Below are 21,723 nucleotides of genomic sequence, written 5' to 3'. Positions count from 1 at the left end.
GTATGCATTTCTCGCGGAGCTCGGAAGTGCTTTATTTCCATAGTGAGGCGGTATCCGTACACACCGACAGTCATACTGATCTCGAGAGATACGTCGTTGCCTCCTGGGTGGTATATACGGAATATAAGGCGACTCCAAGAAGAGAAAGAGGAAGAGAGAGTCTCAGGCGTATCGTTGGTCGGTATGCTTAGCGCAGCCTGTTCGCCGATGGCAAGATTGTCTTTCTTTCGGAATGGCGAATAGTTGCTAAAAGTAGAATCTAAGGAAATAAAGTAGCCCCACTGGCTGCCTCTTCTAGAATCGCTTCGACGCTACTTGACAGTATGTATACCTTGTTGCATCTTGTACATATATGTCCCGCGTTAGAGTTATGCGAGTGTGAACATACATGTCGGATGTGGCAAGCGTCCCGTTGCAAGAGAAATAATTCTGCTACGTGAACTTTAGCATGTGTTTTTAACAATTTGATCGATTCAACGTCGTTACCGCTCTATCGGCGAACGTATTATTCACTCATCCGGAGTAGGATGGCTCTGAATATTTCAGTTTAGAGGAAGAAAATATTCCCACGGGCTCGCGCACACACGAATGTAATGCATACCTTTGAGGACATTGAACGTTCCGTTCATGGAGCTCCTTTTGTCTCGACTTCTCGTTTGTGAGCGATTCGTTTCTATTACCTTTACGGGATGGAAGGAATTATTTGAAGGTAACGAGATGTCTGATAGCGAACTAACGGAGTAATGAATTTGCGGAGTATTCGTAGTTTGAAGAAGTTTGCTATCTAGTATTTTGTTTCATTTACGCTCTATTAATAATACTAAACTTTGGGGACAGTACAATATATAATTTCATTTACCATCTTATTATTATACCGTACAATAAATAAAAGAATTATTTTCGTATATTTTAATAACGATCAATAAACAATATCGTATATGTATCTAAAACAAACCGCGATTAAATTTTTCAGTAAATGAAATTATTTGTATACCCAGTGAAAGGATATTACCACCGTAGAAAAATAAATGTGATATATCAAATTTCCAATAAATATTCAAGTTTCTAACACGTTCCTTGTCAGACCGATTTTTTATCATCTTCCGTTCGCACTGGATTGGGGTTAGCTATCCCCCGTGTTGTCGAAGCAAACAGTTCCTTCTGTAACTTATAATGTTTACAATACTTATAACAATTGCAAGATTGAGAAGATAGTCATAACTAAGGAAGATTTTCCGAATGAAATTTTGAACTCGAAAAGGAATTTTTGGATTTACATGGAAACCAAATGTATCACTGTAACGCTAGAGGAGAACGTAGTTTGTTCGACGGTAAGTGGAGGAAGGTAATGGAAGACGTTTACCAAGAACAGAATACCTGACCTTTCCCAGAACATTTTTCAAACGAAAGGGGAACGAGCACCACTTCTGAATATAAGGTAATATTGATAATGTACGTAGATCCAAACAGAATGTTAATATAAAATCTAGGAAACGATAGCCAAATATTATTTTTATAATTTTCTGCTCTTAACGCTTGAAAGCCCATTTGACAGTTTTGATATTCTTTCAACATACAAAACTAAGTTCATTTGCGTCGTGAGATTTTTGAGAAACATGCGTGATATGTTTAAGAAGTAGCAAAATATTTTAATAATCAACAATTATTTCATTCCATCATATATCTAAATTGATTACAATTTACACATTTACACATCTTACACATTATACATTATACATCTTACACATTTATATAATTATAGTCCTATTATATAATATGTTTTTAAAATGTAATTTTAGAATGAAATACGAAACATAAATTTATATACATTAGTTGTCTTGTATATGGTTCGTGTGCAAAACTTATGATTTATATGCTCGCTGATGCAATTATTCCATGGTACAGTATGTCTATTAGAACTGCACAGTGATAGAAGCTGTAAATGTCACTTGCCAGATGATACTCTAATTAGCTGCATAATTGAGAAATATTGGAAATTTAAGGATATGACAACTTTAAATGGACACGCATACAATTTCTCATTAAGTCGGTCGAATTAGCAATACACTATTTCATTTGCATAATTAATTTATTGCCGGATGAGCCGTCACAAGTGACAGTCGGGAACGATAATATATTGCTGCTTTGGCCGCGGGAATGAAACCCCAGCTATAAGTCTTATGCCGTAAGTCCTGTGTATCCATTTTTATACTACCAATTCAATGCTCAGTTAAATTGATTTCCACGTTTAATTAAATAAATTAATAAATCAAATTGAACTATCGAGCGTTTCCGTGATAAAACAACATCTTCTATAAATTTTTATTTAATATTCTTAGAAAAAAGAACCAAGATGTTTGTATATATACACATACCTTTGTTTCTGACAAATAAACGAAGCTACCATAACTTTATTGCTTATTATTGTTATAGCTAAATATTGCATAATATAATTATACGAATCTATACTACGAGTACAATTAAAGTTTACAGTCGAAGGTATTACGTTATTTTAACATTCGCTGTACCGATAGAAAACGATACCTCCACCGATAGAATATTCCTTTAATGAAATTAAAGAGAGAAAGGCACTTCGATGAGAAGATAGCCATGGAGTACAGAATAATTCCCAATCGAGATAAAACGGACGGATTACGAGGAACTCCTACGCAGGGCTTTCAATTTCTCGCGGAATCTTTCGTTTTATTTCCGCGCGTTTAGCCGTGCGCCAGCCCCTTTACTGGCAACGTATACAACGATTCTCAGGAAGATCGCTGGAATTCATAGACGTCGGCCGGAATATTGTTCCGCTTGATCGATCGACAGTTCAACGGGGTTAATCGGAAAATCTCCGTACAAAATCCGGCCCCAAGGGGGGAGAACGACGGCTACGGGACGACTGAAGTACACGCTGCGTAACAACGAAAGATGACAGGCGACGACGCCAGAGTGCGACGAAGCGCGAGAAACAGCACGGGGACCGTAGGGTGACAGAAGAAAGGAGAGGCTCGACGCTCTAAACGGAAATAGCAGGAGAGGGAAAGGGATAGAGAAAGGAAAAGGGTAATAGCAAAGGGAAAGCGAAGAGGAAGAAGGAACGAGTCTAGAAGGAATTCCATAAAAATCGGTGAAATATGCATAGTACCGCGGAACGTGGAGGAGCGTCGCGACGTCGTCGAGTGTCCCGGGGGAAGCGGGAATCCCAGCACGAAGAAGAGAACGAATTGCAAGTAGAAGAAAAAGAACGGGCAGAGGGAAGAAGAGTGGCAGTGAACGGTGAAGGAAGAAGATGCAGTGCGAGGCGGCTGAAACGAGAGCTGAAGGAGGGGTATTCTAGGAGGCGGCGCGCGACAGATAAAGGAAAGAAGGTCGGAGAGCGAACATTTGGAACGTCTTCTCGAACGAAATCTAATTTCGGTCCCACGACGAAACTAAGCTATTTTCTCCGCAATATGCACGCGCAACGCCGCGCGCAAGTGTTCCGCCGATGTTTTTCACCCTTTGTGCGTTCACACCCTCCCCCCTCTTCTGTCATGTTAGCTCTCTTATCATCGGGAAAACTGGAATTTCTGCGCGGAACGGAGAAGATCGATAAAGTTTTTCCTGTCATAATCCGTCGTTTTTCTAAACGGTCCACGTGTACTTCACTACTATTGTAATTAGATTGCGAATTTCTATGCAAATTTATATTCTATGAAGACGACTAAAATGATAGAACTTAAGCAGAGTTTCGTTTATTAAAAGTCACAACGAGTACTTTGTTTTTGATAGTATATATATTTTCATGCATTCTGTGCATTTTTACACATTTAAATTTCACATAAATGTATAAAAATTCGCGGTCTAATTATAGTTAATCAAGTCCAATTACGAACCAACATTGTTAAGCTACTAAAATTGGAACAATGTATGTATGTATTTATACAAAATTTTCTGTACGTATCATACATGATATAAAAGAGGCTTGTCAGTCGACAATGATTTATGTTGTGGTAGGTAATAGGATCGAATTGTAATTTATTTAATTATTATAAGTAATTAATATACTCTTAAAACAGTAAGGTGTAGGAGAAACGTTCTGTTTGTGAGATCCTTATATAAGTGGTAGAGGAAACCCAACTTGCGTCGGACCTGTTGTACAGTGCTTACGTAGACAACTCTTGGACAAATATACGAGACAAACTTTGAACGCGTTTGCATTGCCATACAGTGGCAAGTGCCTAGATAGAACTTTGCTTGAGTCGCAATCACCGATGTTTATCGGTCGAATCAATAGACTAACGTAAAACAGGAAATAGTTATGGGTTAACGGGAAATTTGTTTCATTTACGTGTAATATAGGGATACATTAAGATATTGTCAGAGAAAAATCCACGAAGAGATTATTACTTAAATATTATAAATTTTTTAAAAATAATATATAATGAACTTAAATAACCAGTGTAAAAGTGTTTATTATTTCTTTACACGTAACTATCTCTTTAACGATGTTTGATGAAATTATTCGTAATTCAAAAAACTATTTGCTAATTATTGTGTATACTCTAAAAGAAAAGAACGAACACTTGCGTGGTTATTAATATAATAGTTATATTCGTTTACAATCTTGTTTTCATTTTTATTGGTTATTTATAAGCCGCTATAAAATAACTTGCTACTTAGAAATGATGTAAAATGTTACATTAAAATTACAAATAGAATTATAAAAGAAACAAATTGCTCAGACATGCATTCGATTCTAAGGTTCTTTTGTTCTGCTACTCTCCTACCGAGAAGATATTTTTGTTTTTCTTACGTCGTGATTAGATCATCAAAGTTCGATATCCTTGGTCTCGTACAATATTGGGTTATTCCTAATTAAAATCACTAGTTTATTGTGGAATATATTCCACTTTTAATAAATACCTAATGTTCTTCATATTCTGCAGTCATTTTCAAATATTCATTCTACATAATACCGTTGAAACTCATTTTCGACCAAAGTACGAACATACTTTATAATATCTACATTTCTCGTTTAGAAGCAAGCGAATGCAAATGACTTTGAAAGAAGACGGTATTTCAGAACTCTCAGATTATTTTAATCAGTATCCTTTCATACAAACTTTCATATTTTCCTAATCCGTATCAAAGAAGCTGAGATTAAGAATATACTGCGTTTATGTTATTTGTGGTATTAAATAAATACCTCAATTTTATGGTTGCTCTTGCAACCAAGAGGAATAGCTGTTTCATTGATCCATCCTAATATAATAAATATGTTATACCATAGAAATAAAAGAAAAAATGAAATTGTTGAATATATCGTAGGTTTATAGGTGTAGTTGTGTAGACATCGATTTACTAATTTTATAGCGTCGCTTAAAATCATCAATTTCAAATACAGTAATTAAAAATATAGCTACTTTCATACTATGTAACTCACAGATTAATTCTTCTCCACAACGTTGTCATTCTTCTTCAACGAAAAGAAGCTATAGAAGCACAAACGACATAAATAAAATGCAGAAATAAAAGCTGTCTTATCGTCTCCTTATTATTTCATGAATTTGCTCCAACGTATCAATCTTACACGCAATTATTCCGAATCATTATACCATCCACTACCACTTTATCAAAAATCAGAATGTCAATCAAAATGTCACGATTCATTTATTTCTGGCTTCTGGCGCGATGAAACAAAAGTAAGAAAAGTCGCTCTTCCACCAACGACTTTCGCGTTCCGAGAAGATGCTGTTGTTTGTTGCAGCGTTACACCAGTTTCCTTTCTTCCTTTCAAAGAACGAGGAAAGAAAAAAAAGAAGAAACAAAAGGCTCCTCGAGGCGTTTGTACGGCGCGGCGGAGAGAACTATCGAGAATCGGGGGAAACAGCGAAGAAGTGTACCGAAATGGGCAAGCTAGTGTCTTCGTGTGCGGCCAAGCTGCTAACAGGAAAGCACGAGGGTTTCTGCTTCTGCCCTCTCATAATTAAGCCCGGCGTTGGTTTTTGATGGCCACTAAAAATGTCGCAGAGGGTCGAATGGTTAAGGAGTTTCACCAAGGCAAGGGATGTCGACTTCGAGCGGTTTTCCACATAGGTGGGGATGAAAGGGGTGGTGGACTCGTTCTTCGTCTCAATTCGAGTATGGGAAACGAAGAAGGAGGAAGCGGCAGAGAGAAACATGCGATAAAGGGAGCGAGAGAAGAGAGGAGCAGCCCTTATGTTCTGATATTAGCAATAGCTAGTCTCGTAAAGTCGACTGTGCGGCAATTCGAGTCACTTTGCGAACCCTTTATATACCCGACTGCTCTCTTCCGCGAACCGTGGAGAATGTAACGCGGCGGAGAAAAGGAGAAAGGGGTGGGCATTGAAATACTGGTGGGAGCAGTGATTTTAATGCGGGTGGTTCTTAAATTTTACGTCACTTTCCCATCCATGGTTCAGCCGGCTCGGCTGCAAGACCAGCATCGCTTCCTTGTGGACGCGACGCAGAACGCAGGATTAAACTGTACCGAGGTAAACCTGTACCAAGGTTTCCTCTGGTGTTAATTCGGTTATGCGGGTTAGAGAGTCGAGGGTACCCGCCGCGCCACCCTTTCCACCGTTTCGAGCATTTCAGTTAGCTCTTCTGAAAAGTTGTTCTATACTGTGTCCTCTGCGAGATACCGCTTAAGGGAGACGTGATAATACGTTTGGTCCAAGCGAGCTGCAGTTCGGATGAAAGTACAGAATGATTCAGTTTTACGCGTTGGAAAAGGTAAATGGCCACGGCTGGTTCAAAATATTTTCTACATAAATCGTATCAAGTATTTAATATTAGATACGTGTCTAATTTCTGAAGATATCTTCATGCGATTACATTCAATTTTATGTCACATGATTGTCAGTTCTTAACATAGAAGTTTCATAAGCTAAAACGATAAATGGCTACGTTTAAAATGAAATGATTAATATTATTAGTACTCTAAAATTACTATTATTATATAAATATTTAATAAAAATATTTGTTCGTGGTTTAGGTTGAAACGCTTGAAAATAATTTTCAGAGTGTTGTTTGCGATTCTTAACATAGAATCAGCACATTCTGATTTTTAATCCTGATTTCACGTGAAGATGTACATATGCAGTACCGTCCAGTAGTATGCGAATACTTGCGTGTTTCTGATAAGCTATAATTCAATTAAAGAATTACGGGTATAAGGATCTACGAATTTTGTTCGGGAAATAATCGCCATTATTCGAAAGATTTAGTTAAACTTGCTACCGTATCCAATAACATTTAATCCTTTCGGTAAGGTAATTGAACAAATAGAAGGAGAGGAAGGTTAGCGAATGGATCGAAGATCGCGAAGATAGGTAGAACTTTTTACTGCGCCGCGCCTCTTTGATTTAATAAGTTCATTACCTAATGAACAGGTGTACGAAGCAAGCTACCCTACCCGATCGTAGCAAGCTTACTAGCATCGGTCACCCTTCGATAATCAATACTTTTAATTACTGCATTTTTATGAATTCGGCTGTAGTTTAGCCTTAATTGGATACGAAATCGACGATATCGTCGCCCATATCCCGACCAATTTTCACGCTTCTAATTAATATACCGAGAACTAATTTATCGAACGATATTCATGAATGCTTCTGCGACACCATTTATTGCCTTTGTGCTTCCGCCTCTTGGTTTACTGTTAAGATTTCACGCTCTGTAAACGTTGATCATCCAGAATAATTGTTCTTTTAATGCCTTTGCTAAAGTTGAGGATAAAGAGAGTAATATATATTAAACGATGCAATCAATTTTACAATATAATTATTTCATTATGTAAAATTTCTTAACTTAGGATTTAGCTTTTGTAGTAAAATTTTTCTAGTTTCCTTCAGTTTCTTAGTTTCCTCTTCCAGCATTTAATTTTTATTGTATAAATACTCTTGTTATATAATATTACTCCTATACTCGTTGCACATCAAACATTATACACAAAATAGTTCAGTTCCTCTCGAAATCCGTGGAGATAGACAGAGTAACGTATGTGGGAGTTATATAACATAATTATTACATAATTCTTACATAATTGTTTACAATACGATTATTTCTTTGTTCAAAATGTATTAATTTAGAATTTAGCTTAGATCGTTTTAGTTTCCTTGGTGCTCTTGGTTTCCTTAGTTTTCTCTTCTAGAATTCAGTTTTTACTGTATAATATACTCTCACTGTATAGTACTTTTACTGTATAATATTACTCTTATAACTTCAGAACATTATGCACGAAATAGTTGAGTGCCGCTCAAAGTCCACGGGTTCAGGGTGAAATATGTAGAACCGGTGTGAACGTTTTAAGCCTTTAATCTCTTGAGACAAAGAAGACGAGGAACATTGGCCGTAACCGTGGCTTTAGCTTCTTTCTTTCTTTCTCTTCTTCTTTCTTGCCCTTTTTCATTCCATGTCCGTCGACCCTCTTTCACGAGCGCGATTGTCGTGAATTAGTGGAAAGAGATAACAAAGAAAGAATTAAGATTCGTACACACCAGCGTGGCTTAATGTATGCACCACGGAAACTTTTTTTAAATCGTCCGCTTCAACCCCGGTGCTTACTAATGGTTGCTGAAACTCCCTGAAAATTCCTTACTTGCTGCTCAGGTCATCCGGATGGATAACGACGAACGCAAACCGCTTTAATTTATCGGAATACTTCTCAAGTTGTTTTTCGAGATCTTTTGTTAGCCCTTCCCATCCGTTTCTTCTTTTCCGATCGATACGTTTTACGATACAAACAATGATAGAAGTTTCAGGCTGGTAAGAAGACGTTGACAACGAGATAATTAAAACAATGATTACATCGACGAAAATGATGATGTTTAATGGGAAGACATTGAATGGGCAGTGAAATTGAATTTATGTGAAATAAGTGATTATATGTACATACACATACACACAAGGTATTGAATTAAAACACTCGATGCTTTCAATATTTTTCACTCTTTTAATATAATTGGGAGGCGTGAGCAAAATTCTCATTATTTTGACATACAGACTGTTTATTCTCCAATTGCGCAGTCCAGTAATCAAGCGCGTTACACAGGTGATTTATCCAGGTTTTGGATATTCTCAATGACATTCAAATCGCCTGACAGGCAAATGTGGCCATTTAAAGGTCAATTTTACCGTGATATTTCATGTATCCTATCGATATTAACAAAACTTTACTCAAACAGATTTCAAAGGGCAGTTATAAAGAATTACGAGTTAATATCAAAACATTAATAAATCCGTACGTTTCTATAAGTGCATTATTAACAAAGCTAATTACGCAGAATTCAAAATTCATTGTCTGGTAATTATACAGCATAAACAACCATCGTTTAGAAGATTAACTCATACAGATTAACTCTATGACTAACATTCCACAACGACCCATGCGTTCTAGTAAAACAGACACATCGAAGCATGAACTTACAGCACCAGTGATCACTTAAAATTCAAAGACACTTAATAAAAACAAGCCTTCTCCATGTTTGTCCTCCTTCGGGTAAGCAAACAGGTATTTCAAAGCTTAGAAATGTCAAAAATTTACATCATATTTATTCCACCATGTTGCAAGTGTAGTTTCTAATTATTAGAACGTATTTTTATCTGAAAGTTTGAGAAATTTAGCGAGTCTTTTCCGTTATGAGCTCTTCAATTATTTTGGTGCATGGCTTCGGCGCGGTCGATGACCGATCATACGCGGAGTTATACTACTAACCGCGCCGTTAATCGTATCATAGGAAGCATGTATGCTTTGATTGCTTCGCTGTTCGTTCTCGTTCTCTACCGAAAGAGTTTCTCTCTTCTTCGTGTTGGTCCAATCTCGAAGGTGCTATTTCCTTCTCGTTTCTCCATCCTCTCTCCCCTTCGTGCCTTCCCGTATCCTTTCTCTTTTGCACGCGCGCGTTCACCCCTTTCTCATTCTCCCGCTTCGCGTGTCTCTCTTTCCGGGAAGCGTTAATTAACCCGCGCGAGCCGGCATCAAATAAATTTCGGTTAGAACGTGAGAAGCAACAAATCTGAGTCAGGTGGTGTCAACTACGGCGAATGCGAGCCACCTCTTACTTGAGTTACTTCAGCGCCAGGCTTTTGTGGTTTGCTATGGTATTATAGCGCGGTACGCACGTGTACGCATAAATATGTATACACGTTCGTATCATACGTATGCGTGTGCGCAGGCACACATATGTATAGGGTGTTTCAAAAATGCTGCGGAATATTTAAACATAAGGCCAGTGTGTCGTTACAAGGATTAAAGGTCGTAAATTCATTTTTCCCAAGATTTAATTTAATTTAACGTTAACGCTATTTTAATCACCGTCAATGCGTCGGGATCATGTCATATATAATGCAAAACAAGAAGATTCATATAAATGTGATATAAACCCCGAGATTCATCTTTATTGAGATCTAATTCATAGCAGCACGCTTTACATCTTACAACTATATCATCGCTTATAGAAACTACTTCACTTGCAATAATGATGTAATGAATATATTATAACAATATATTATTATATATATTAACAATACTATAAACGTTATAGGAAGACCAGTTAGGTTATTTTAATCTATTAAACGACCAGCAAATATTATTAGTTCCATTAATAAGTATAATTATTTGCACATCTTTGGCTTCTGAGGGGCTCGAATATATTTCGTGTTTCGTGTAACGTAATAGCACGGTATTTTCCAGCGATGTATCATTTTAACATAGAAAAGGATAACTAGAAGAGAAATATTAGAAGAAAAAAGCTGGCAGCACTGTCAAATGAATTTGACTTGAGTACTTACGCCCGCTTGTGTCTATGTGAAACTTATACCGAAGCTTTTTGAAACACTCGGTACATGTGCCCATATATGTATATATGTATACGCATGTGTACAGAAAATGAGAGAGGAGCGAAGAGAGAGGAGAGGTAAGCGAGAAAGAAAGTATTATACGAGGAAGTTGACGCGGGGGATGCTGGGGGACAGGGACAGAAGAAAGGGGCTTGAAGGGGGTCGTAGCTACCAACAGCGTCACCGCATCTCCTGCGCGTCCTAATTAGAGAAATTTAAATTCATAGCCACCCCATGGCGTTGAACTTACCCCTGGCTCACTCTCCCTCTCTCTTGTTCTTCTGCCAACCCCGTTCACTTTTCGTTTCCTCGCCGCTTTCACCTTCTCTCTTCTCCTCTGCTCCATACACCTCCGTCTTTTTCCACTTTTCACTTCCCCGTTCTCTTTCCCCTTCGCCCTTCCATTCTCCACTCCCTCTCCGCGACCGTCTTTCCGGCTTTTATCCCGCGTCCAAGCCCGAAGCGCGACGCACATTCCTTAACTAAAGCAATTACGAATCGCCTCCCTCGTGACTCGGCCGACTTACGCCAAAAGATAACGTCATTTTCCATCAGCCTTCCTTAGCAGCCCACTACCGTCCTTAAAGGCCCCTTCGTTTCTCCCGTTACCGATCTAACCGCGCGTGTCTGCGCGATCTAAATGATGAAACGTCTTCCTCGTTAGAAAATGATTAATCGCGCCATTGTTCGTACGATAGAGACATCAACAAACAAAATAGTTTATCGAAAGCGGAGGAAGCATTTTAAGGTGTACAGGTGTAGGTAGAGGAATATAGACGATAAGATACATATGTACATGCATGGACAATACGGAGAAAGGAACGTTTAAGTTGGTAAAGCAATAATTCAGACAGCTCCTGATTCTACTTTCCATTACATTTTCCTTACGCTTCTATGCGGAAGCGAATTTTACTCTTTATACCCGGCCGTCACAAGTTGCCAGCGAGCAGACAAGATAAATAGTGAAGAAGACAAATAGTTCAACTTTTAAAGTCAAATACATATTTCATCGTATATGAAATCCGCTTCCAGCAGCAGAGAACGTTATAGCATACTGATTTTTGCGCTGGCTTTAACGGTTCCGATGAAGTGGATGTGAGATTAACATGATATATAATTTATTGATAAATTAGTATCATTGAGCATTTTAGCGGTAACATCTGTCGCTTTTAGCCTTCTGCTTTCATGGTCGAATTTATGTTCTCTTCGTTGTTTGGAAAAAAGCACGTATATGTATTTTAGAAATATTTTCTATGTTGAAACAGGAATTCAAGAATCCACTAGTAACGTTGTAGTTGTCAATGGATGGAAAATTTAGAGAAAGAAAGTTAGGCTATACATACGCTTTCCCAAGTCCAAACAAAGTTTCAACAATTTTTTGACAGCAAATTTTCTTTGGGTTAAGTTTCGGTTATTTATGAGATGTCTATCATACGAGTTTTCCAATCTTTCCGTCTTCTTCTTTTTTCGCTTTTACTATTAAAGTTCTTACTTAAAGCTTTCTTAAAACGTCTTGATAGAATAAATCACAGTTTTAATAATAATATTCAATTTTATACTTAATGTCCCCTCCTATTTAAAATGAAATTTTAATTTATCCCATAATCTCCTCAGGATCGCAAAATTTAAACGCGCAATTCGCTATATTCTAGCCAAGCAGCTAAACCCAAAACAATTGTCGAAGTTATACTGATCGGAAGCGATTTTTGCAGAAGGGACAAAAAATATAGCAGACAGATAAATGGACGATTTTGATCCAGGGCTTGACGTGTAGCTGCGTAGCCGTACGCATTATATTTTACACATAAATTTCACGGACTGGCACGTTTTACTGGTATTCAATCAAGCTTAAATGCTACAGGTATTATTTTTTATCGTTTAAAATAATCTTGAGGGATGTAACAAAAAATATTGCCGAAACACTACAGCAATGATGAAAAAAGAATAACCACACTTTGTGCCATGGAGCTTTATATCGTTCAAGCATACCTATAACAGTATAATAATATAAATAACATCTATAATAATTCATGAAAGTATTCGAATACTTACGACAAAATTCTTTTATGAATATATTCTGTACATTATGCCATACTTGCTGAAGTTTCGTTAGCGCTGTAAGACAAAACTGTTATAATTATAATAGTAGATAAAATTTAAAACTAATCCGAAAATGTATATAGGAGCTACAAGACATTTTATCGTAAAAATACACTCAGTGAAAAATTAGTATACGACATGAATAATGATCTTAAACATATAATTGATGCTAAAGATAGCCTCACTAAATATGATGGCTTATAGCAAACAATCAATTAATCAAATTATCTTGTAACTTCTATAGTGAGCAATTGACTGTTCAAATACTTTGACAATCTTCGCGCAGTCGTTACTTTCAATAAACATTTTCTAACTTCAATATACATTTTCAAATCCGTTTCAAATTTTACCAATATAACCACGATGGTCGTATCTTGTTATCGACATTTTAATATATTTTGTATAACGCGCACATAAAATGCTTCTAGCTGCGTTCGAATACTTTCGTGGGATATTAACAACGGCTCAGAGAATTTCGTACAATAGAAGTGACAAGCACATAGAATAACGCGTTAACCTTCCTTTATGCAGTCGTACAAGGGCTTAAGTTGTCGAATTCCCTGTATCCTCAGTCAATCTACCAGGGATGAATTAACGACGAGAGGTGGGAATAGGGCGAATGAACTGGGTAGTTCAGAGCGGAAATTCGTAGGGTAAGCCCCTGGGTGATCTCTAGAGTGGTCACTAATACTCCCTAAGAACGCCTAGTGGAAGCTGTGGAACGTTGTTCCCCATCAGTTCGTACTGCCTACCGACACTGAATGCATTCCTTCTTGATTAGGATCCCTTCCAAGGGCCGATTTGCTCGCATTTAGAGATCCGCCTGATTCTATTGGCCGGGCATGGCGGTATCAATTGACTGTGATCTAAGAACCTCTATTTAATATTGGTTATTTAGCCTTCGTACTGCTTCATCGCGCGGAATGATTGCGACGTTGTGAACTTTCTATATATATTGTATTGTATATATCATTGTTTTAGTTATTTTGTATTGTGTACAAACATTGTTTAGTACTCTGTATTTTTTCGCTATATAAGTGGCTTTCTATCTTGAAACGATTGTAACTGTTTTATTTATCACTTGGTTTGAGTAAAGTTTATTTTATTATCGTTAAAGTGTGAAAGAATTCTGAAATACATAAAATAAGTTAATTTAGTATCGAATAATGTAAATTAAAATACCTTTCAATGTCAATCTTTATCATTTACCCTATTGTTTATTTTAGGTAGGAATTTTTTTATAACTATAACAAATTATTTATGATTATTTACATAGTATCTTAATAGAAGTAGCGTATACCTAAACATTTGTGTAATCTGTGTAACAACATTATTCGTTGTTGTTTAGTGTGTTTATACAAATTTATCATTTAACAATCATGTTTCAGCTTATTTTTTAGTAAATACATCTTTCTTTACGCGCAAACGCTTGAAACATATTATTGTCCATTTTTGTTTCATGGAAAATTATGTGCCGAAAGACACCCGCGTTTAAACCATTTCCTGACGGAAGCGAATCATTTGTATGCTGAAGTTCTTAACTAGAAAGCTCTTTTCAGGGTCTAAAATTTTTCAATTTAGTATTCTCTTTCATGGCGTTTCAACGTATCGTGAAAAGTTTGCTTCTGTCCAGGGACATATTTCTACCCAAGGGTAGCTTTTTGCGAGAGCACCAACTAAAAGCTAGTATAAATCATAGGGTAACTGGACAGTCGTTTACAAAAGAGTCCTTCGAAGTCTCAGAATTGCCTTGGACTGAGTAAACCAAGCAAAAAAGCTTTCGCTGAATTAGCTAAAATCTGTTACACAAATAGTCTTACATTGCATGCGACATTATTTCTACGGCTGCCACCATTACTACTTCGATAGTAAATATTATTTTCAATTGTTATCAACATATCTTAGTAAATATTTCGATGAACACATTGTATCATATTATACTCGTAAACGTACGTTGTACGAAATTTTTGATGAGATGAATAGTTCAAACCTCAGTTACAATTATACTCTGGCGACCCATGTTTATTATGAACATAACTGAGCAAACATCTAAATAGAAACTTCTTTCACTCACGTTACAATGGATATTTTACTTTGATTATTTTGTATATTTTTGCATATTATGTATTTTATCGTATTAAGTATTAGTCATTGTAACTTTGGAAAACTTAATAACAATATAACTTTTACATGTTACAGACACGTACAACTGGAATGTAACGGATAACCTTAATTCGCTCAATATTAACGAACCACATCGACTGAAGCTCGTTAACGCAACATCCAATCATCACATACTTTTCGATCAATCATGCCAAGCACAGTATCCTCCTCCTTACGTTCACTTATCGGTCTGATCAAAGCGTTGAACAAGATTACTTTCGTCGTTCGCTGAAAAGCGGATCCCGGGTAAACAGGCATACGATATAACCATCGAAGATGTCAGTTATGTAAATTCGTGGTTTTTAAGCGCACGTGGATGTCGCGGTAGCGGTGTTATTCTTTACCCGCTCATAAAGGTGGCACCGGACACAGATGATAGGTACTATACAGGTTACATACTCGAACAGCGATTCGAAGCACGTTGTACTTCTGGCCAACTACGACTAGCAGGTAGAGGTGGCAGTCTAGGGTGCTCAGAGCCGAAGTTTCGAGGGAGCTAGGCAGCAGCATCGTTGCCGTTGGTTAATTTGCATCCCTTAATGAGTCGCTCACGTAACGCCCTTATCTTTACACTCTGCCCTGTTGTCCCCTCCCCGCGTCGTTCCTCCTTCCTCGCTGCCACCCTGCCAAAGCTTCCCTTCTTCCAACGAAACGAGTCGGTCGTCTTCCCTTCTTCAACTGTTTTCTTGTCATTCGGCCTTGTTATTTCTAAGTTGCGGCCCTTCCCGCCGTCCGTCTCTTCCATCATATCTCGCCCGCCTGTGTTGCTTCTCACCCTTCCTCGTGACCGACCCTTCGATCTCTCGAGGGTCTCACCGTGTAAGAACACGGCGCGCTGGCCACGGGCAATAGGCATCAGGTATTCATTCAGAACCGAACAACAAGGGTGGCTTCCCGTGACTTCTCCTACGTACTGTAGGCGGTTCATTGAATTATTTTTGTCTGTTGATCCGGCAGCAGTCGTTTTCGTATCTCCGTGTACACATTGAGAGCTTTTATCGAGAACAGAAGCTTTTCATTGGACATTCGATACTTGGCTGTTGTCTTTAACTTGTCGATTATTAGCGTGAAATGCTTCGTTTTAGGTGGAGTTGGAATGGAATTTATACGAACCTTTCTAACTAGAAGTGAATTTTGTGATAAGGAATAATGAGGTTCTGTTCATCATTTGGATTAAATTGTAAGGTTCGACTTTGAACGGTAAATTATGTGCTTTCTATATTTAGGCAAGTAAAGTGCGATAGCTAAAAATGTAGCGCTGTAAGGGCAGAGAATGGGAAGGTACTCTATCATTTGCAAAAATAAACGTACACATTTTGCACAGCATCCGTGAAATGTACATTTTTACAGATCCCAACAATTCGAATAATCGTTGAGTGACAAACTGTTTTTGATTTTTATCGCCCTATTCGTGTCGTAGGGAAACGATCCCCCTCTTTATCGCGCGTGCTTCACCACGGCACAAGAAAACAATTTTCTTCCCCCTTTCCCCTTTCATTTCACCCTATCGCTTTGAATTGAAATTTTCTCGATAGATAAACGATTTTCGCATGCTGTAAACGTCGATCTACACCGACAAAGACAGACAAATATTATTTAACAATTGTAGACTACGTAGACAATCAATTAATCACATTTTATAGGATACGCTTTATTCACCTTGGATATTAAATTATTAATGAAATCTTAATATAACAGTTTAGAAGATAGGATTCCATATGCAAAATGTAATGATAACAAGCTACTTTGTTTAATAATTCTCAGTATTATTAACATATTATATTAATATGTAATGCATTATTCGCATGATTTTCAAATGTTATTAGTGTAATGGGTAACATATTTAAACGATCATATTATAATAACATAATGTACTTTGCAAATAAATTAATTGTATTTAGATATGAATAAATGGCATCGATATAATATGATTTTATGTCATGAAATTTTAAAATGTTCAAGACGAGGCAAACGTAATATCAAAACCAAAGAAAAATACAGTTTTAATTTAGATATATAACTAATCAGATTAAAGAGTCTTGTCTAAAAGAAATTTTATATAATCGCAACAATTTTGATGCATCTGGATACCCATGAACGATAATGTATCTCCACTATGCACATTTAGAATTAACGCGCTATGGACTTGTGTATTTTTGCCATTCATCGAAAGCCCGTTGCCTGCAGGAACATCTTTCTCTCTAATTTTATAAGAAGTAAAATTCTGAGGGAATATTAACGACAGGGAGTAACTTCTGAAACACGAGATACTCGGTACCGCATTGTGCCGGCCCTGCTGTAGCAAACAGGCTGCCGCCCTTTTCCGTGCCACTCCTGCCCGGTTATTCTTGGTCGGGTGGCTCGGAAAACGCGACGCGACGCATCTGTTGCCAAATTATTTTGCCCACGGGCCCGTGAAAAATTCCCCCCGGTGCTATTATTGTTCCGTTGCGCGTGAGAATCTAGTTATTTGCTCATTTCATTGTTCCTCGTCGCGGCCTGGCCGGAAAATAAGCGGCGACGGTTTGCTAACCTGCCGCGAGCACCTCCAATGTATCCGCCAGTGATCGGTTCCCGTTAAACGGAAGAACGACGGAATGGGAAATTTCGCGAGATAACAAAGGAGCTAAATGCTTGGATCAAAGGAATATCGATTATCAATCGACTTTCGTTCCGCTCATTTGTCAGGATACCGGCTGATCGACGATTCTGTGATCAGTGTGCGTGAAAATATTTCTTTAGAACGATACGAAATATTATAGAATATATATTCGCGAAGTTGCAGGAATATTTGTAGCTTTTACGTGTGTTACAGATATATGGAACATTCAGAAATTTCATTAGCATTGTAACGAGACACGGCTGGCATAATTATATCGGTTTTTCTATCTGTCTTAGGGTAAAACGCGACAACTGTTTCCATTTGCCTAAACTGTGTCGCGAGCAAACTCAAGCCACAGAAACCTCCAAATTACCGCACGCACAGACAGCGGGCGCGTGTTTCACGGTAAAATGAGATCGTAAATTACTCGTATTTGTTGCTACAAAGACATCGGATCCTGTCATCCATCTTGAATACACTGTAAACCTAAACCCTCTTTTTATCCATAATTTGTCTTACAAACTGGCCGGGACCTTGGTTCAGCCCAGGCCAATAAAAAGGAACGACGTCTTGCGTTACGAGGATGGAAAGACTGGAACATAATCTCTGCCTAATATGTAGAACGTACGAGGGCAATTTCGAAAATTCAGTGAAACGCTGGCCGGCGATGGCATGGTTCGCGCCATAAACGGCCGAGGAGCATTTACGTTGCTAGCGAGGCGACATTATGGAAATAGGTCATCCGCGATGCAAATGGAGAAACTCGATGAGCTCTCTTCAGGTGTATGAAAGCGGGTCGTAGGTGCGCCGTGGCGATACTACGATACAGTTCCAGGCAACAGACATCGTGTGCAAGGAGGTTAAACGGTTTCAGGAGATCGTTTCATAAGGTGCGCCCCGACTACGGACGGATGCTGTTGTCCGATTATTGGGAATTAATGTAAATAGAAGCCGGGCTGGCTCGCCTAAGCCCGATTAAGCGACGTACGCGGCAACTCTTCGAGGAAACTTGCTTCTTCCTCGTCGAGGATCGTCGCTAACATGCTGCGCGATACCTTCGCAAACCCGATTGTTCCTCTTGTCTCTGTTTCCAGTAACGTTCTCCAACCTAAATCCCCCTCCTCCCCTCCGCCTCGCCATTACAAGCGATCGTGCATCGCATGTAGACGCCTTTGAAACAGTACCAGTTACACCGTGTATCGGTGGAACATGTTTCAAAGGAGCGGAAATGACCCTTCCTTAATGCTTCCTTAGCTCAGTACCGTGGACTTGAGTAAATTCCAAATGCGTTGTTTCTTGAGTCAGAGAAACTGTTAACTGGCAGACATTGTCAGACAATGTAAAAAGTTCATCGGAAGACACTTTCGTTCGTTATACGCGAGTAATTTACGAACAACGTCGTTATTGCACATTTATAAGACTGGAGATCTTTTATTAGTTACAAGATATTCAACTTATCTTCGAGCATCTTGATTTTCAGTAAAAAAATTATCATTTTAAATACATATGTATCTCGTCTAATCGTTTCACACACAGTATTTGTATAGTATTTACACTAATTGAAACAGAATAAATTTCTAAGTACATAACAATAAAACACATTTGTAATGGTTTATTTTAAATTTATTTGAAAAGCTAAAGGAAGTCATGGAAGATATGTTAAAATATAAATGGAGGTTGAACTTAAATTTTATAGTTTATAGTCATAAATAACGGATAATATAGTGATGCATACGCGTAATAGACGTTTCAGACTTTGTAAACTTTTGAAAGACAGAGTTCGATTCCACCGAACAAAATACGTTTCTGCCTGAAACAATGGGGATTCACCCGTCAAATTCGTTAACTATGCAACTTTGTGTAGCATGATGTGTTGTTCCATATCTGACGTATCGCTCAAAGAACGTCACTGCAGCGCTGTTGCTAACTGTTGCATGTCACGAAGTATAGCAAAGCGCTTTGCAAGGTGGCATGCACGTTTCCATTTGATGTATGAAACGTCTGACAAATCCTGCGGTGTATTTATAGAACAATCTTGCATTCGACGGAACATTAAATGCCACATTTAATTTTCAAAGCAACTTGCAGCTTGAGGTTCCGAGCGTGGAAGGATGCGTTCTTTTCAATAACGTGACACAATGCGTTTTTCGATCAAAAATGTATTTTCAGCAGTTCGCTGACATTGGCACAAATCTCGGATAAGAAAATCTTCCTTATGAAAATAAGTAATATTTAAATTGTAAAATTATATCGCTTTGTTTAATTATTCGTTTCTATTAAATAATACGCGCTATTATCCACCTCCTATATTTCGTAAAATTGAACAGCCACACCGGTCTGTTTGCCACAAAGGACACCGGTAACTCGAGAACCGAAAATTCGCCGCGTTTGTTTGCCGTAAACGTTCGCTGGAGCGAATGCAGGTAGGGGATTAACGAAGGATAGATCGCACGTTTAACGTAGTCGCAGTCAAAGAGCTCGGGTGTACGTGCGTCGCGCGAGAGCTTTTGACCCGTTAAAGTTCCCGAACACTCCACTCCCGAAGAAGAGTGAAAGGGTTAGAGAGCGCGATGAAGAGCGGCTGCGAAGGAGTCATGTTTGGATGGGGCGGTGAGGCCTTGGAGGACGCGGCTTGGCTCTCTGCAACGACTTGGAAAGCGCGATAAATAATATCCCGTGCCCATTCGCCGGCCTGCACATAGTGCAAAGGGCGAGTAATTAAATGGAATTATTTAGTGTTATGAAAGGATGCGGTAATAGGAGCAACAGCCACGATACCGTCCAACTCGGTTACGCTACCCTCTTCTTTGATACCCTTGAGTATATGGAAAGGAACCAGGGTGGTTTGTGGAAGAGGTGGAAACGGAGAGGGGGAAGGTGAGACGGCGGCATTAGAGAGCGTAGGATAAAGAGGGAAAGCGACAAAGGTTGGGTGAGCCTCTGTACTCGGGAAGAAAGAGGAGGAAGCGAGGCGAGAGGAGGGAAACGGTGCACGCCGTAAGGGTCGACCGCAATGAATAGTTCATTTCTCTTTGAAACTTTGTTGGAGTGCACGGTGATGATTAGCGGAGACGACGGTGAAATTTGCCAAGTGACCGAGAAGGGCAAGACGCGAGAGTAATTCGCAAACTGGCCTTGAAAATCGGGTAAATACCGCCGAGTTGACGCTCGCTGAGACGTCCTTAATATTCAGAACTCAGAGGCTGAAGAAATTTCACCGAGCGGTTGATCCTTCGAGCGTTGTGTTGGTGCTCGTGCTTGTAGTCGTGCACGTTGCATTAGACGCGCTTCGTATTTGCATACGTTAAATCACATTGACATGGTTTCTCGTTTTAAAGGGATACCGGCACGGTGTAACTTGTATATTTGGAGGCTTATATATTTTGTACAAAAAGGGATAAAATTATATTTTACATCGAAATGTGAGATTTTTACATCGAATATTTAAACTTCGTTTCTTTAACATCAAAGTTAAATGAAATATTTAGTTCATAAGTTGAGAATGTACAACACGAGATTATCGTACAAGTTCAAAAGCATTGAACTTGCAGAGGATGATACGTACATAGTCTAGACTAACAATGTTAAATGTATTTCTTGAAAATTCTTGGAACGTTGAATAGCGTCAAGGCTTCAAACAATCGACGTCTGAAAATGAAAAATTCATAGCGAACATGGCATGGGATCTTCTTCGGCGTATTCTTTCTTTTCGTCGCCGTTCTCTAAATGTACGTACTTCGTTGTGGACATTGCTGAAATACCACCGTTGTCCTGAATGTCCGCATTCGTCGACAATTTCTTGAAAGCGACTGGCTGCCACTCACATAGAATGTGTAAGATATATTTCTATGATTTCTTGTTTTGTATCGCATGCCTTTTTGATTCTCAAACATGTTATTACAGTATTATCGATATTGATGAATGGAATCGGTAAATGGGAAGAAAAACATGTGATATAACGGCGAAGCTTTGTTTCTTCGTAATAATTTACAAGCTTTTTACTTCTTCGTACA

At 38.4% G+C, this 21,723-nt stretch overlaps 1 long non-coding RNA gene across 1 annotated transcript in view; it reads right to left on the bottom strand.

Moving 5' to 3' along the window:
* Positions 1 to 1,148: 1,148 nt before the first annotated feature.
* LOC138182727 (uncharacterized) overlaps positions 1,149 to 21,723 on the bottom strand; it is a 482,518-nt gene continuing 461,943 nt past the window's right edge. Inside the window, exon 4 of the long non-coding RNA XR_011173889.1 lies at positions 1,149 to 1,167. This is a non-coding gene — a long non-coding RNA (uncharacterized LOC138182727). The remainder of the gene's footprint in view (positions 1,168 to 21,723) is intronic.

Source organism: Bombus flavifrons, chromosome 8 (assembly GCF_040668555.2).
Source record: "Bombus flavifrons isolate JBK064 chromosome 8, iyBomFlav1_principal, whole genome shotgun sequence".
NCBI lineage: Eukaryota > Metazoa > Arthropoda > Insecta > Hymenoptera > Apidae > Bombus > Bombus flavifrons.
Note: the sequence above shows the minus strand (reverse complement) of the source record. Positions and strands in the feature narration are given on the sequence as shown.